This window comes from Metopolophium dirhodum, chromosome 4 (assembly GCF_019925205.1).
Source record: "Metopolophium dirhodum isolate CAU chromosome 4, ASM1992520v1, whole genome shotgun sequence".
In the NCBI taxonomy this organism is placed as follows: Eukaryota; Metazoa; Arthropoda; class Insecta; order Hemiptera; family Aphididae; genus Metopolophium; species Metopolophium dirhodum.
Genome location: NC_083563.1, coordinates 3,098,967 through 3,117,940, shown reverse-complemented (window position 1 = coordinate 3,117,940; position 18,974 = coordinate 3,098,967). Strand labels below are relative to the sequence as shown.

The following is an 18,974-nucleotide window of genomic DNA, read 5'->3' as shown; positions in this document are numbered from 1 at the left end:
CGAAAACACAAAAAAGCAATTATTATTACTAAATTTGGCTGTCACGGGAAAGAAATTCCTCTTTGAAAAATGTCATTGTTTATACTTATAATTCTGCCCTAAACATTGGATTACAGCGGGGGTCAGTATGGTAAGAATACTTTTCAAATACAAATTCAAAATACCTCCCAAATATTATTTATACGGGTAATAGGTATTTGAAATTAGCCTAAGTTCAAAAAAATCGATCTAGTTCAAAAATTATTTCTTTTAATAAAATATGTGTTAATTGCGTTACAAATTACAATGAATACAATCACTCAATTAAAACAAGTTTACAAAACTTGGAATAATGAAAACAAGATATAAAACGGCTTTACTTTGATGCAGCATATAATAGGTACGTCAACAGTCAACACGATACGATTGTGAAATGTGAATTACGATGGTCAAAAACATTAACCTCGTTGCCCTCTCACAAAATTGCAAACAACAAAAACGAATATTACTTAAAATAACATGTGTAACATACTAACTAATGTGTTATCGTTCTACATACACAATGTATACAATATACATTAAATCGATACAGTGGTGTATTAACAGGGGGGGGGGGAGGTCAAGAGGATCAATCCCCTCTTCATAGGCTGTATATAATATGCAAAAGTTTTCGGAGTCCTAACTTATCTTGACAGTCCATGAATACACAATATAATTATAATTATATTTATTTTTTCTTATTAGAATCGTTATGACGTAAATATTTAAACTTTAGGGCCGGGCCCTTAAGGCACGGTAGCGTGGTATTTTTATTTAACAAGGATTACAAGAAGAAACTAATTTACAATATAGGAATCAAAAATAGTATTCAGTAATAAAAATATATTTAAAATAACGTTCCAAATACTTTCAAACTAAAAGTATTTAAAAAAGTTTTCTCCACTTTTACTCAAATACTTTACAACACGGGTGGAGGTCGGAGGTGGACGTATATAAAGACTTTATGTGTGAACAAAATAGTAATAATCCAATACTGCGTTGTTGTTCTAGAAACCGCAAATATAATATATATTTCAATCTTATTATATTTTATTTTAGACAACGTTTTGCATTTTATAATTATTTCAGTATAATGCAATTGGTCATTATATCCGTCTGGAATTATTTATTGCAATCGACATTTACTACGACGTCTGTCAACACAACGTCACAATCCACATGTGTCCACGCCCCACAGTTGAACTTATATAATTTATAAATGAGAGTTGCTTATCGCTATACGTCTTATCCTCCAAAATCACTAAATGGGTTTGAATTCACTTTTCACTTTTATAGTACTCGGTTTTTTGGCCAGCTTTCCAGCATAGCTATATAAATAACTATTGTTTAGTTACTAAAAACTTTAGTACTTAATACACTTAAATATAAATTAAACTTAAATGTAATTGTATTAGGCATATATATATAAATACTCTGAAAATCAACTATGTATTTAAGCACATACGTTTTAGACTTAGAAAGCCGTGTTGTGATTTACAGATAAGTACTAATGTATAGAAGATGAATACAACAATAGTTAACATTCGATTATGTGACTCAAAGTTTTCAAAATATTATAGATTCCGCAGAAACTACAGAGAAGTTAATACGCAATGGAATCGTTTTAAAACCGTTTATAGCCGATTTATGATCTAAACACTAATCTTTAAGATTCAAATTACAATAGCGCATATAATATAATATATTATTTGTCTGCTGACCTTAATTCCAGTATCGATAAAAAAGGAAAACAAATCATCGAATAATATTGTTGAATATTAAACTCGCACAAAAATATACGTATGATTGACAAAATATAATACCTAGATGATGAAATAATAAAATAACAATAATACATTTTAGAATTATATCCCATCAGAACCATTGACATAAAAAATAAAACAAAATCGACATCCCACGGAGGTCACGAAGGATGCAATTAATTAGATATGTACATTAAATGCGTCTACATGCAAATAATATCGTCTGAGGCGATCGGTGTGTTTTCTTACAGAGTCCCAGATACCACGTTAATAATAAATACTATACTTACTACAACTATACGTCTATACCTAATATTAATTGTCTAGCTTATCATTATTACTGAAAGCGGGTTACAACTGTGGTATCAATACCGCATAGGCATAGAGTGACACACGGTAAAACCTATTACGCTTTACCTCCGTACTCTCTAGCTAATGACACTCTGAAATTATAATGGCACTGTTAACTCGCGAGTACGATGGCATGCGCTTGTCGATTCTACTTGTTCGTTCCTTCTAAGCTGGAATGACTCAATGATTACATATACCTACCGTGGCACTACTCAGTTTAATAAAACCTCATCGACACATAGTGCGCATATCCCGGCGGCGCTGTTCCTATAAAAGGTAAGAACGTAAGATTACTAAAATAATATTCAAACTCGGGTTTCGGGTCGGAAACACTTTTATTCAGGTGTAAAACAAACGTAGAACAAATCACCACTAAATCAAAAACCACTTAGCCCGTTGTACCGTACGACTGTCGCTTCTCGCGCACAATCGTCGTACCTATGTTCTCGCCGAATCACTCAGAGACAACGGGACTGTGCCGTGCCTGCGCGATGTTATATAGCAAAATATAATTTTTATAATCTATAATCTTGCTTCGCTGGCCTGTCCTATATTAATGATTAACTGCTCAAAATATTCCCACCTATATTCCATATAATATATTAAATAATATTATGTTGACAACTACTGTCTACAATATAATATAAGACACAACTTAAATATTATAATATTATCACATTTTAGTATTGAAGCGTTTTCGAACGCTTCAATTCGTTAGGTCGTTGTATCGCAGTGCTCAAAAAAACAAATCATCACTAAGCTTTCCAGTGGAAATTTTCCGCTGTACGCGTTTATACATTATCCCACGAGAGTTATACGTTGCACAATAATACGTCTGTTAGAATTTAAACAATCCATTAATATAAAAATAATATAAATTTTTTTTAAATATAGTGACAAATGACGATCCATCAAATTCGAGTGATCCATTAAATCTATATCGAATGGTCATAACTTATCGTTAATCAGTTTAAACAAATATTTCGCCTATTTGTAATAAGTAGGAATATATTAAGTACTATACCTACCAATCAAACACTAAATGTAATGTATGTATTTTATTCTTACTTTAATATTTTTAAAATGATATGTATCTTATGTATGAATGTATTATTTAAATCATTATCGAACGTGATGAATAACAATCGATCCTATTATTTTCCTGAGTGCAAAATTGCTTTATACGTTAATATAGTATAATAATATAATAGTATTATTCTAATTAAGCATTAACTAATGTATCATAATATTGTATACAATATGGCTTACGACGTGCCAAAAAATAAGTTGTGTTAAACAAACGAGATGTCTTTTAATAAAATATCAATATCATTCGTATTATTATTATTATTTTTAGATTCTGAGCGGAGCGATGTAATGGTTTTACAATGATGTTTATTTCTTTCACTTTTTTATTCTGTAAACACTTTTTCTCCCTCTAAACTTGCTCAAAAGTATCAAGTATAGCATCTTTTCTGAAAGGTAATGTTCTTGAGCTGGTACTTTAAAGAGGTCATTTTCGAAACGCTACTTGAAATAAAAGCGGTTAAAGGAGAAAAAACGTACGATTTCACAATTTTATAATATTAAATAACTACGGACGACGTTTTCTACCAGAAATATTGCTTCAGATGAAAAATGAAAAGAAATATTTTTTGTTGTATTTTGGCTTTTGTTCCTTACGGGTTAAAATTCAGAAAATTTTAGCCATTTTTTAACTATTTATAGACATTTTAATTTTAGGAGTTTTTTTGTTGTAAATCGGTTAAAAACATTTTGAAATTTAGGTTGTTTACTTATATTAGCCTTACCTAGACATGGTAAAATTTTCAAAACATTTGAGCGACTTATGAGCTTTTTATTTTATTTTATATTTTTTTTTCATTTTTACGATATTTCCTAATTATATAAATTACATATTTTATATAAATCGTTCTTAAGCTGTTCTTAAAACGCTGTGTTTATCACCATAGAAATTAAAATTAAAAAATTAAATTAAATAAAAAAAATTCCCTCGTCCGCTCAGAATCGTTTTTTATCGAATGCAATCATTGCATTCAAATCGAGTACAGTAAAATTACACTGTCCTGTCCGAGGCCCGAAGGGACGATGGACAAACATCCACCACCGAAATGCGCTGACCTACTTTTTTTTTATTGAGCCCAAGCCCGGCAACTATATGGCCATTGGCTATTTTTTTTGTTTGTAGGGGGAAGAGCGGTTGGAACAGTTGGTTTGAAACACGTTTGTATATGTGGAAAGGGTTTGTAGCTAAAAATCCCGAGTGGTCACCTATCCGGGAGCTAGCAACACCGGCCGATACGTACACTCAGAGCATTTCCGCAGTTGAGTACTTGTGTGTACGGACCGCGCCACACCCACCACATACCAAGCCACATTTCGTATTATTATTAGGTGATATTTTATATACAGATACCCTTCGACTATTAAACACACCAAGAGGCAAGAGAGTAGATACCAAGAGTCATATATTATCGTATCTATATAATCTGTATATAAAATAGGTATAATAATAAAATAATAATTACTATTTTTCTCAATGTGAATTATATCGTTTTTTAACGAAAAACCCAACAACAACAAAAAGGTTAGACAAGTGGATTACCATTGTGCAAGGCTATAATAAATAGCTCAAAAATGGGTTTTGCGTAAAAATTACCATTATTCCTTCATTTTAGATTCTGATCGGAGCGAGGAAACTAGTGGTTTTACAATGGTGTTTATTTTTTTTTTTTATATTCTGTATACAAAATGTTTACCAGAAGGAGTGCTTCGATTTCAACGTATAGTACCTTATCTTTTAGCAAATTGGATCAAGATGGTATTTTAAAGAGGTCATTTTTCGATTTTCTCAATAGTTATTTAATTCCACGGGAAAAACTACTGACAAATTACGAAAAACCGCTTAAAATGGGATTTTAATTTCTAACGCTTTGTTTATCACCGCAGCAACAAAAAAAAAATTATAATATTATAATTTAATTAATATACTATATTTTAATTTAAAGGCTATAATAAATAATAACAATTTAAAAAATCCAGACTGATAAACCGTCTCCGCTCAAAATCGTTTTTCTTATACAATGGTATTATATCATTGAATTCAAGTTTAATACAATCCATTATACATTGGACTCACTTGTAACCTATTGTACAGCAGAGCGATATTCACTTACCCTATTTTGTTTTTTTTTGTTTTTTCTGACACTCAAAAACTACTGGAAATTTTCAATTTTGACCAGAATGCACCAGCTACATTCACTGTTCTATCAGAAAATCAAAGTACCTATGTTGACCGAAAAAAAAAACACTCATCGTTGTGAATACAACATAGTAAATACCTACACATTCATTCGCTACGCTCAGAATCACAAACAAAAAAACGAAGTCACCGAGGCAGGAAATATTGTTCATTATTTAATCTCTAATATAAAGTAAACAAGTTATAGTGATCTCTTACCTCCAGATGACGTATCGACATGGATCCCTGTTAAATTTAATAACATATTATACAACAACAGTGTGACGTATGCGTACTGTATACGATATAATAACATACACACGCAGACGTTCTAAACGACTGTTTTATAGAACTAATGTTCGGCCACTTCGGCGCCAAATTCACATTTCGCGACGGATCTTTAGAGGTCTTACACGGCGTCGCGTTACGACAGAAAGTCGCTTTTGCCCGACACGAACGACGATGATACGTGCATAAACACGTATAATCTCGTGCCATTGGTTGCAAAACGCTGCACAACTATCATCATTATTACTATTACTATTTATACTGTTATACTATTATGGTAATAAAGTAATATAAATACTATATGATTATTATACAGTCCGTATATATATATATATATATATATATATACGCACGGAGAGTTGAACGGAGAAGATAAAAACGATAAAAATATCAATATCGTGATGAGAAATTATTGATTTTTTCGTATAATATCGTCGTTTCCTTTCTGTAGCGTCGTCTCGGGGGACTGGACGTCATGCTACGACAGCCAACGATGAGACTGTACCGCGGTGACTTATGATCAAAAACATTTTCGGCACTGGACATCATAGGTACTTGACAATTATAGTATAATACGGTATTAGAACCAAAAAGAGTTGACACCGTTTATATTCGTTTGTTGGCTGTTTTATACGAGAGACTCGACTTCTCGCAGAGTACATTTTACCGTCACAGCCAATATATTGTGACCAATTGGAATTTTTGTTTCTTTTCTTTTCTCACGTCTTCACGAAATATTATGTGAAATAAAAAAAAAATCTGATAAAACATGTAGGTACACGCATAATAATAATATATTGTCATTGTGGGACCATGTAAATAAGATACATATTAAATATTAATATCGTGTGATTTATTATCCTAAGAATAACCGAAATAACCTCGTGCCGTTCGATCAAATCGAATTACTGGAGAAAATTTTATATTCAATATATTTTCACATAGATCAATAAAATAATCTAATTTCTCTTATTATTTATTTAAATACTCGAAATTTGCACCAAATGTTAAATATTCAAACTATTTTTACAGAATCGTGTTTCGTTATGCAATGGTTTATCATTGAATTAAAATATACCACATCTATTACATTGATATACTCGACAATTACTGTACAGCAGAGCGGTACCCACTTGTTTACATTACTATTAGTGCTTTTATTGAAAAAAAAATTCCTCTAGAACACCAATCATCTTAATAATGAGATAATAATTTTAATAATGTAATTAATTATTTTAGCTTAGTAAATAATGATGGCAATGAATAAAGTGTTTATTAATTTAGATTAGCAATCTTTATAATAAATACAATATTATAGAGAAAATGACAGGGTGGCACTGTGCCAGAGCGGGGACCGAAATTTTAGGAGTAGACTTTATGGTCAGGTGAGATGTTCACTATGAAATGGAATAAGGAAAATGTATTGCACAAGGGGGGTGAATATTGAGTGAAGTAAATATGAATGGGAAGAAATCAGACTATGTCCCGTCCATAAACGTGATAACGTAACTATAGTGTGTTGATAAAGTGAAATTTCAGAAAACCATGGTAGGGGGAGGGTAATGATTATAGTGATTATACATGTGTACCTACATTGTATTTGACTTATGTTATAGAGAATTCTTTTTGGGCTGGCTGATAAATTGTTATAATATATAGATTTGTATCGTATTAGTATTTACTAAATTAGTCTATTGTTAATCTCAAATATTTCTCATTAAATTTAATTAAAAATGAATATTTCTTATATTAAAATAATATTTATAGGTAATCTAAATTGTAGAGTTGTAACAATAAAATGTTATATGTAAGTAATGTGATTGGTACCTTAAACCCAGTCTTATAAATTGTATTATGTAATAAATGTAGTAGTTAAATCAATCACCACGAGCATTATATAGATTTTCACAACTTACAATTTTAAACTAACTCAATAATACTAGGAACAGACAAAGTTATTTTTCTTAATTTCTTCATCTTCCAATAATATTTTGCACAACAGTATTATTTTCAAATTTCTTTTAGCCATTTTATTAAATCTTCTTTCTCTTTTTCGACTATTATTTCTAATATAAAAACAACTGAACTATAAACAGAAATAAAATAATTGTGTTTAACTTATTTTGTAAGTATTGTATGTGTTTAATAAAGTTTTCACATTTTTTAAAAACAAAATGTTTTCAATGAACAAAAGGCAAAATGAATTTACCCAGAATATAGAAAATGAAATTCACATTGACACATTTTATGATTAAAATAAAAAAAGTATACTTCTATTATATAAGTATAATTAAATGAAAATGTACTTTAAATATACTTAAGTTGTTAAAGTATAAAAGTAACTAATATATTATGTGCATATAAATATCTTATACACATATTATAACCATACTGATATACAACCATGTGAATAATCAAAAAAAGTAAAATATAATGTTTAAAATTACTTTATTATAAACATTATTTTAAGTCAAAATACCTATCTGAAACATTAAGTGATTATAATTCTAATTATCTGAACAAATAATTAGAATTAATTAATTTTTTTTTATCATTATTAATTAATCAAGTATTCAGATACACAACATAATGTATTTTTATCGAATAAATTATCGTTTGATAGATCATATAGGTAGTTACGTAAATACATGTATTTCATTAATACACTTATTATTGAAAAAATCATTTTTACTTTTACCAATTTGTTTTGGAGTAGGTGCCAAAAAGTGGATTTAGAAAATTCTTATTATGATATAGTGGGTCGGTTGAATTTGACTTCCGAGCAGGGGATGCTGCACCGACAGCTATGGATCGTGATGATGTGATAAGCGTTTGTCAACAAAGTATACTAAAGGAGCTGGAAATAAAACTATGTCTTGAAGATTTTATCTATATAAAAGATCATAAAGAAGTGAGCATTTATCATTTGATTTGTAGTACCTATAGGTGCCTATAATTAATAATTGGACCAGAATTTATATTTAATAATGCACACATTGATTTGGTGACTGTTCGCAATTGTCCAACATAAATGTATAAAGGTATAAATGTAATATACATTTTTGTATAGTTATTTGTTGTAAATATAAATTTGCTACTTTCATTTAGGATACAAGTGTGGATGTACAGTCACGCATTTAAAAAGAGATCAAGGGGATCAACCTGCCTCCATCTTAGGCTGTATATAATAGACAAAAGTTTTCAGAGTCCTAACTTAAGGCCTCTTACTTTAAAAACGGAAATACTGGATAACATCATATCCCCCCCTCCCAAGACAAAAACCTAAATAATATGCCACTGTCGGTGTATACCATTTCTTATAGACTGCAAGACTGCAAAATATATTACTGCTTTATTTTCATTCATACGTCGTTCCTTTTTTACTATGATTTTGACGCGTCTTGGTTCGTACGGGCAGGTAAAAGCTCTTTGCTCAATGACATTTTAAAGAAGTCACCTAAGAACCCATACGCACACAAAACCAATTACTAGAAAAATTCACAGACTGCCGACCTGGTGGCTAACTTAGAGCGGTTCGAAGATTTCCAGTATGAGGACATTCTCAAAAAGGATAACCAACAATATGTGACATTGACCGTGGAAGTAAAAATAGCTACTTGTGAACAGGTTAAGTTGGCGGTGACTATGGATTAACAGACCTAGAAGTTAAGGAGACGGTGAAACCGATATGGCAACTTATGGACAGGGAATGGAGAGACCAGCTATGTAGCGGAAAAAGAAGAAGAGATGACGATTTCCCCAAAAAAATTACAGTTTGTTTGCTAGTCTCTAGTAATTGATTCACTTGCATTGTATACATATAGAATAATAAAACCAAATATTTAAACCTCTCGCACTATGTTTTTACTATTTATTCATATACATTCGACAAATTAAAATCGTGAATAACAATAATAATAACCGAAAGAGACATATTAAATGCATGTATGTAAGCAACTGAATTACTATTTGGAATTTATATTACAGCAACAGACAAATACAAAGAAAAATCCACAACTGGCACATATGAATTTTAATCATTTTTTAGATTCTGAGTGAAACGATGAATGTATTGATTTTACAATGATGTGTGTTTTTTTTTTATTTTTTAGATTCTGAGTGAAACGATGAATGTATTGATTTTACAATGATGTGTGTTTTTTTTTTTATTTTTTTTTTTATTTTTGTGTCTGTGTACACGATAAGTAGTCGAAATAATGCTTCGATTTTCGACTTCAGTATCTTGTTCGATGGGAAAGTGAATATCGTTGGTGCATTGGGGAGGTCAAAATTTTAATTTCCCAGTAGTTTTCAAAAGCGATGTGAAAAACAAAAGAAAAATTAAGGAAAAACGGGAATTTTTACGCAAAATCGATTTTTAACAAAATCGATTTTGGTTATTGGTGTAACTCTAAAACAAATGACCGTAGATGCATGAAATTTTCACTGGTTGTTTATATTAGCATTTTCTATACACCATAAAATTTTCCAAATATTTTGACTCTTTTTGAGCTGTTTACAGCCATTGTCAGTTTTCAATTTTTTTAGTTTTTTTTTTCTATAAATATCAATAAAATTTTATCTATTGAGTAAAAAAGCTTGAAAATTTAATAGAAGGCTCCTAGTTTATTGTTTCAAAGGCAGATGAAAAAAATTAAAAATCCTTAGTCACAGTTTTTAATTATAAGCATTTAAAGTTCAAATTTTGACAAAATACGGAAAAATCACGAAAAATAGCAAATTATTTTGATGAGAATTCATAAAAATTTTTCTTTTTAAATCTAAGATTTGAAAATGTAATATAAGATTACTCATAAGTTTGTCTACCTTTATCAAAAGAAAAATGTCTAGAAGAAACTTAAATTAAATTTTTATGAGCGTCTGAAATTTATATTTTTACAACATTTGATATTTACTCGATTTCTCATGTAACGATTTTTTTATTTTATTGTAATTAAAAAACGAATGACTGTAGATACTTGAAAATTTCACTGAATGTTTATATTAGCATTTTCTATATACACCATACAATTTTGAAAATATTTTGACTCTATTTGAGCTGTTTACGGACATTGTCAGTTTTCAATTTTTTTAGTTTTTTTTTCTATAAATATCAATAAATTTTTATTTGTTGGGTAAAAAAGCGTGAAAATTTAATATTAGACTCCTGATATATCGTTTTAATAGCAGTTGAAAAATATTAAAAATACATTTGCACAATTTTTTTTTATAAGCATTTAAAGTTCAAATTTTGACAACATTTATCAAATTTATAATTTATTAATTATTTTGTGGTTAAAAATTTATAAAATGTTTAACTTTTATGGCTAAGGATTGAAAATTTAAAACAAGGCTCCACGTTAATAGGTTATATATAAATTACTTTATTCACAATAATATTATCAAATATACTTGGTAATATCATAGGGTGACTGACCGTTTTCGCTCAGAATCGTTTTTCTTATACAATGATATTATATCATTGAATTCAAATTTAACACCATCCATTACAGTGACCCACTTGTAACCTACCGTACAGCAGAGCGACATCCACTTATCCACCTTTTTTTTATTTTTTTTTTTTATTTTTTTTTTTATTATTGTGTGTGTACACGATAAGTAGTCGAAATAATGCTTCGATTTTCGACTTCAGTATCTTGTTCGATGGGAAAGTGAATATCGTTGGTGCATTGGGGAGGTCAAAATTATAATTTCCCAGTAGTTTTCAAAAGCGATGTGAAAAACAAAAGAAAAATTAAGGAAAAACGGGAATTTTTACGCAAAATCGATTTTTAACAAAATGGATTTTGGTTATTGGTGTAACTCTAAAACAAATGACCGTAGATGCATGAAATTTTCACTGGTTGTTTATATTTGCATTTTCTATACACAATACAATTTTGAAAATAATTTGACTTTTTTTGAACTGTTTACGGACATTGTCAGTTTGCAGTTTTTTTAAATTTTTTTTCTATAAATATCAATAAAATTTTATCTGTTGAGTAAAAAAGCTTGAAAATTTAATAGAAGGCTCCTAGTTTATTGTTTCAAAGGCAGATGAAAAAAATTAAAAATCCTTAGTCACAGTTTTTAATTATAAGCATTTAAAGTTCAAATTTTGACAAAATACGGAAAAATCACGAAAAATAGCAAATTATTTTGATGAGAATTCATAAAAATTTTTCTTTTTAAATCTAAGATTTGAAAATGTAATATAAGATTACTCATAAGTTTGTCTACCTTTATCAAAAAAAAAAATGTCTAGAAGAAACTTAAATTAAATTATTATGAGCGTCTGAAATTTATAATTTTACAACATTTGATATTTACTCGATTTCTCATGTAACAATTTTCTTATTTTATTGTAATTAAAAAACGAATGACTGTAGATACTTGAAAATTTCACTGAATGTTTATATTAGCATTTTATATACACCATAAAATGTTGAAAATATTTTGACTCTTTTTGAGCTGTTTACGGACATTGTCAGTTTTCAATTTTTTTAGTTTTTTTTTCTATAAATATCAATAAATTTTTATTTGTTGGGTAAAAAAGCGTGAAAATTTAATATTAGACTCCTGATATATCGTTTTAATAGCAGTTGAAAAATATTAAAAATACATAGGCACAATTTTTTTTTATAAGCATTTAAAGTTCAAATTTTGACAACATTTATCAAATTTATAATTTATTAATTATTTTGTGGTTAAAAATTTATAAAATGTTTAACTTTTATGGCTAAGGATTGAAAATTTAAAACAAGGCTCCACGTTAATAGGTTATATATAAATTACTTTATTCACAATAATATCATCAAATATACTTGGTAATATCATAGGGTGACTGACCGTTTTCGCTCAGAATCGTTTTTCTTATACAATGATATTATATCATTGAATTCAAATTTAACACCATCCATTACAGTGACCCACTTGTAACCTACTGTACAGCAGAGCGACATCCACTTATCCACCTTTTTATTATTTTAACCGAGTTTCAAAATAACTTTTATAGGTTGTCAGATTTTTAAGAAGCTAAGTAAAATGTACATATTTTTGTTTAATGTTAGGTATTATTATTTGTTTGAATAATTATGCAATTGCCACTAATACTTAAATTGAATCTGAATTAAGTATACCTACTTAACAATATAATATTAGCGAATAATACATTAATTAATATATTATTGAACTAATCACTAAAGTAAACATGTATAAACAAATATATTTTTTAAAAAAGCGGGTAAGTGCAGCGAAGTGGAGTAGGTCAGCGGTGGTTGAAGTTTTTCTATCGTCCCTTCGGTCTTCGATTCCCTATAGTGTATTATTATAGTATTCGATTTGAATGCAATGATTGCATTCGATAAAAACGATTCTGAGCAGACAAAAAAAATGTATGAATCATAAATATGTATTAGTACGTAACCATTTGTTGTATATAATATACCTAGTGTGAGTTAGGTAATTTTTAAATTGTATTTGTTTCTATGTACCTATGGTGATAAACAAAGCGTTAGAAAAATAATTTATGTTGGTGGTTTTTCCCGTGGCGTTAAAAAACTATTGAGAAAATATAAAAATGACCTCTCTAATGTATCATCTTGATCCAGTTTACTAAAATATAAGATAATTTATATTGAAATCTAAACACTTTTTCTGGTAGAAATTATGTTTACAGGATAAAAAAAAATAAACAACATTATAAAACAACTAGCTTTCTCGCTCCTCTCAGAATCTAAAATACAAATGAAATAAAAAATTAATGATTAGGGTTAGTATTTATTTTTTTTGGTTAGGTTAAATTCAATAATGATAACCAAAAAAATGCTCCCGTTTCTAAACTGTATTATTAATATTTACTAAAGAAAACTTGTAAAACTTCTTGAGATAGCGACTAAATTATGATACGGCATTTGTGCTGACATTTATTTACCTATAAATTAGTATATTATGTAACATCATAGAACAATATGGTAACATGGACCATATTATGCAATGATTAAAAATATCAATCAATAAAGAACGCTAAATGCTAATGTGTTAATTGGAAGTTAAGAAGTTGATATTGTTTATGGATATTCAAGGTATATTTTTGGATATTTTTTTAGGTGACGTGATTACAATAGACAAAAATATATAATTAAACCGCAAGACCTAGGTAGTAAACCTAATTCTCATTGAACCATGGCCAATTAATGACCAATTCAAAGACCAAATAGAAATGTGGATAGAAATGTGAAGTACTGGTTACACCAAAGTTAATAGTGCTGTTAACCAATTTCCATTGTATATAAGTCATTCATCAACCGGTAAAGTTTGAGAACACGGGAAACTTTGCGCGGTCACTACTCACTAGGCATGATTCAATTTAGTGAAATATTGATTATATTATATTTTGTAGTACAGTGGCAACCAATAAACACTGATGCAGGAGCAGTAGGTAGAGAATAGAGGTGTTAGGCAATTTCGACAGTTGCTCGGATTTTTTTTTTTAAAGTTATAATTATATGTGACTGCCCATTGCCCCGCACATCTTACACGGTGATTTTCCATTTAACTTCCTAAAATAAACCGTAACCACGAATCAGCAATGTAATAATTATCATTTCATTAACGCGACAGGATTAAATAAATATAATAACATAGTGAGGTACTAAGGCGGATGGAATATAAAGAGTAACTTAAGTATACATTTTTGGGATTTACACAAAATCCGATCCCGTTTTATAGCGATGACACGTTTTATGATCGTAGACATATCGAGTTTCAAATACTGAAATACATGTTATACATGTTGGAGGTTTTCAAATAAAAAAACTCATAGGATTAGTGGAAACTGAGCAGATCAAAACCCATCGATGTATCCATTGTAAACAGAAAACAAACAGACTCGTGTGTTCGATTATCACCATAGATATCGAGTTTCAACCGCTCTCTTTACGTACTTACTTGAAACTTCACTACACCCCGCAGGCTGTGAAACGAGAGTTTTCAATAGGTACGTTTCTGACACGAAAAACCTTCCCGTAGTCGTTTAAAACCAAACGGCTTGCTTTTCGATCAATGGCGTGAACAAAAAAAAATAATAAATATTGACGGTTCCGTTATACATATTATAATAATAAATAACTATACGCGCATAGACCAACAAATCATTTCATTGTGTAAAAATCATTTTATTTTTTTTGCGTCTATTTAAGATTTATTATTTGAAGTCAGTTGGGTAAACTTGAGCCACTACTGCCTATTTTTTTATAACAAAACAAAATAACACAATTGTACTAATTTTTTATTCTATCCGGAAATATAAACACAATAATACTGTATTGGTAGATTTGTATACGATTACAATATTATGTTGACCGAGATAAACGTCTTGTGTACCATATAATATTATTATGCAGGGTACAGACAAGCTGACGAATTGGTATGCACTCGGATCTCAGAGAATGCGTAGTCTTGCAGCAAATCAGCCAAAGAATGTATACTTTGTATTTTGTAATCTTAAATTGATTATCCACGTAGCATTCTTGTCATGAAATAAAAATATCACGACTACCTATATACTACTTTGGTTTTAGAAAAAAAAACAAATTAACACAAGGGCGCTCTATAATGTCTGTTTTATAGTATCCTCTTATAGTCTACAGGTGGAAAAACAAAATAATATTAAAATTTTGATTTTACGATCGAATATTAACGATTTTACCATCATAGGTTTTATAACATATTCTTAATATAATATTCATTTTTAGAAATTGTTTTCTTAGGTACATTATTTTATTGTTGTAACCAACAGTAAATTTACGTTTATGAACTTATTTTTTTACTACCTATGTATTGAATTATTATTTAATTTGAATAAATCAACATGTATTATAAGATATCTATAATTATTAGATCTGACATCTGTTATACATTTATAGCTGAGACAATAAGTCCAATAAGTCCTAGTAAATTTCCGATTATAAATTATAATACTCAAACTTGTTATTAAATTAATTATTTATACATTATACAGTATAAATGGTTAATACATTATTAAGAATGATAAAATTATAATTAAATACTAGTTTTTTAGTTCTTCCTGTAATATAACTATATAGGTATAACCGTATACTATTATAATACATAAATTTAGTTTCATCAACTTTCAAGTAAAGGCAGCACATTGGTTAAATTTACATGGAAATATAATAACATGCCTACTGCTTACGCTTTCTGGATTAAATTCAATTTGAACAACTTTTTATTTAAAAGAAAAACATCACCCATTTCAATGGATGGCTTAGATTAATTTTAAATTGATTTATGTGATTCAATATTTTTATTTAATCTTCAAGATTGTAATCAGCCCTACTGAACATGTTCATGTGGGATCTCAATATAAGTGAATGCGTCGTAGGTACTATTTAAATAAAAAAATATATTTTTTTTTTAAAACTAAATTCTTAGAATGTGTTTATTGTGTGATAGTTTGGACGTCCCCCCCCCCTCTTCGTAGCTTCCTACCATAGATTTTAGCGGTATTGGACGTTTCCCCCTTGGACTGAGACATTTCCCGCCGAAGCAATATATTATATTTTTTTACACATAATAATAGGTTGGATAATAGGTTCTTTTGTTTTACCCGAAATATACGATCATCATATCGGCATCTATCGACTATCATCATTCACGTTATGGATTTATTACCTAATTAAATGGGTAATGATTGATAGACCAAAGTTATGTGAAAGTAATATTGAATTATATATTACATATTAATTTAACGGTTAGGTATTTAATAAAAAATCTCGTAAACAGTACAATTATTGTTTATTAGCATTTGTAATTTGTATATTATTGTTTTAAATGTTTTTAATATTTATATTAGTCAATTTTGTATTGGCAATAGTGATATTATGTCATATCATTGAATTATATTTATGTATTAATTAGGGTATTAATTTAATCATTTAAACATTTATTGATTTGCAAATTTCATTGAATATTATGTATTGTTTAATATTTTTAGTTTTAATTTTTAGTCCGGGGGGGGGGGGGGGGGAGAATTGTCCCGTTCGTGGTGGCAACATCCAATAAATCTAAGGGCGAAGGCATATGGGGAGGGGACGTCTTAGATTCATATTGTGTAATATTAAGTAGAAGTTATAGAAATATATGTGTGTCTTAAATCTTAATGCATGCCCGTACATGGATTTTAATGTAATTAATTACATTTAACTATTTAAGTATACAATAAAGGAATATAATTTTGTAGATATAGGTACCTAGTTGATAATCGATTAAAACAATTAAATATATTATGTTATTCTCATTAATTATTATTATAAAATATATTCTATATTCTATACTTACCTATTACCTTTAAAAGTTAAAGTTAAAATTTTCAAATAGTTTGTTACATAAAAGAACATAGTTAACGAGGAAAAATAGCATAAGTACAAAATCATTGTAACTGTATGTTTTATAATATATAAATAGTCAGGTATAGATACTTTTTTTCCAAGGTTGTCAAATTTTACCGTCTTAAAATAATAATACGTTTCCGGCTCACAACCATCGATAACGATGTGTGTTTGAGAGCATATCTATTCTAACGACCATATACCGTGTATACAGACATTTCTTGGTCGATCTATATACGTAAGTATATGCAACGTTATAAAAATTGATGTGCTGTTTTTAAAACGGTGGGTTCTCGGAAAACGTTAAAATATAATATGTTATTATGTGCTGTTACGTGGGACGAAACCGTTTTGAAATATTTACTTCTAGCACTTTTTATCTCTAACGATATTAATATTGTTTACGCAATTCCTATATAACTCTCGGTACCTAACTCGTTTATCACAAATTATTGTTAAGTATAAAATATCAATTGAATGTTCTCTTTAGGTTTGTAGTACGCATAATATGGTTTATTAAATTAGTTTCCTATGTTGAATAACAATCACTATTCACTAATAATATAATAATATCATAATAGACATCTGGAATAATACAATATTATAATACTAGTGTAAACTATTAAACTATAAGCGTATTGTAAGCATAAATAACTGACCAAAAGTACAGTAATTCATCTCCAAGGTTTCAAACACTAGACACGTCCTAAATAATTTTAAATTTTACAGAACGGGTCGCTAAATTGTATGCGTAGGTAAATTATGTATACACCTCTATGAATTCGCGAGTAGTTGTTAAAATTCCTTAAGGCACCATTTCAAATACATAGGTATCAAGCTTGTGGTTGGACTGGTCCAGCGATTATCTCCGTTTGGCTAATAAAATATTTATGAATGGTATGTATACATCTACTTATATGCCAAGCTCCACTCGACTTAATGACAGTTACGCATGAGTCACTTATTTATTAAACTGAAGACATTTGAAGATCTATAGGCAACAACCCTTTCAATTTTAAGACTAAATTTATATTTTAGATACTAAAAAATGTAAAACACAATTATTATCTGCCGATTAGCAACAACAATACATAGGTATACAAGTTTAAATAAATATCCAAGTCTACAATGTACTTAAGACATTGGTAAAATAAATGAACTAGCACATTGTTAAATAGTAGTCTATCTTGTTTAGTTGTTTATGCAATATATATTATAATATAAGTTAAAGTCTTGTCTTACTAATTTATTAATTAATATTTAAAATACAGTAGTTCTACATAAAACTCTGCTGTAAAATAGGTTTCAAGTGGATCACTGTAACTGATGTTTTGAATTTGAAATCGATGATATACCATTGTATACGAAAACGATTATGAGCGGATGGACGGTATCCGTCAGCCTATATAACTAAGTATATTTCAATTTTCATGATAAAATTTTTGATATGACTATTAAAATAATTTATGTTACGATTAGTATTACGGTAAGCTGATTATATTTTCGGCGAAAACATTGCATGTATTTTATTATTAATATTTAATTATTATAATATACCACCTATCTATTTATATAATATATTATTGTTATTAACTATTGAGTCAATACCGCCTTACCATAGAACGGTGTGAATAGTTTCGTAGTACGAATAGCCAATAGGGAATAGCTTAACATTATTCTAAATATTTTATAAATGTCATTGCATATGAATATTAAGATATATTTTAATATACGCAAATGTTACAAGTCGCTACAAATAGATTTTTTAAACTACAACAAAATAACTAACATTGTTATTAGTTGTTTAAAGATAATCATATTATCTAAATTTAAACTTTAAATGTATATAAAAAATGTTAATTATATATATTTTTAGATTAA

The 18,974-nt window shown here is 28.8% G+C and overlaps 1 protein-coding gene and 1 pseudogene across 1 annotated transcript in view; both read left to right on the top strand.

The window, feature by feature from the left end:
• LOC132942648 (uncharacterized) overlaps positions 1–18,974 on the top strand; it is a 227,546-nt gene that overhangs the window by 82,841 nt on the left and 125,731 nt on the right. The window lies entirely within an intron of this gene.
• On the top strand, positions 7,006–10,500 carry LOC132942647 (uncharacterized; annotated as a pseudogene).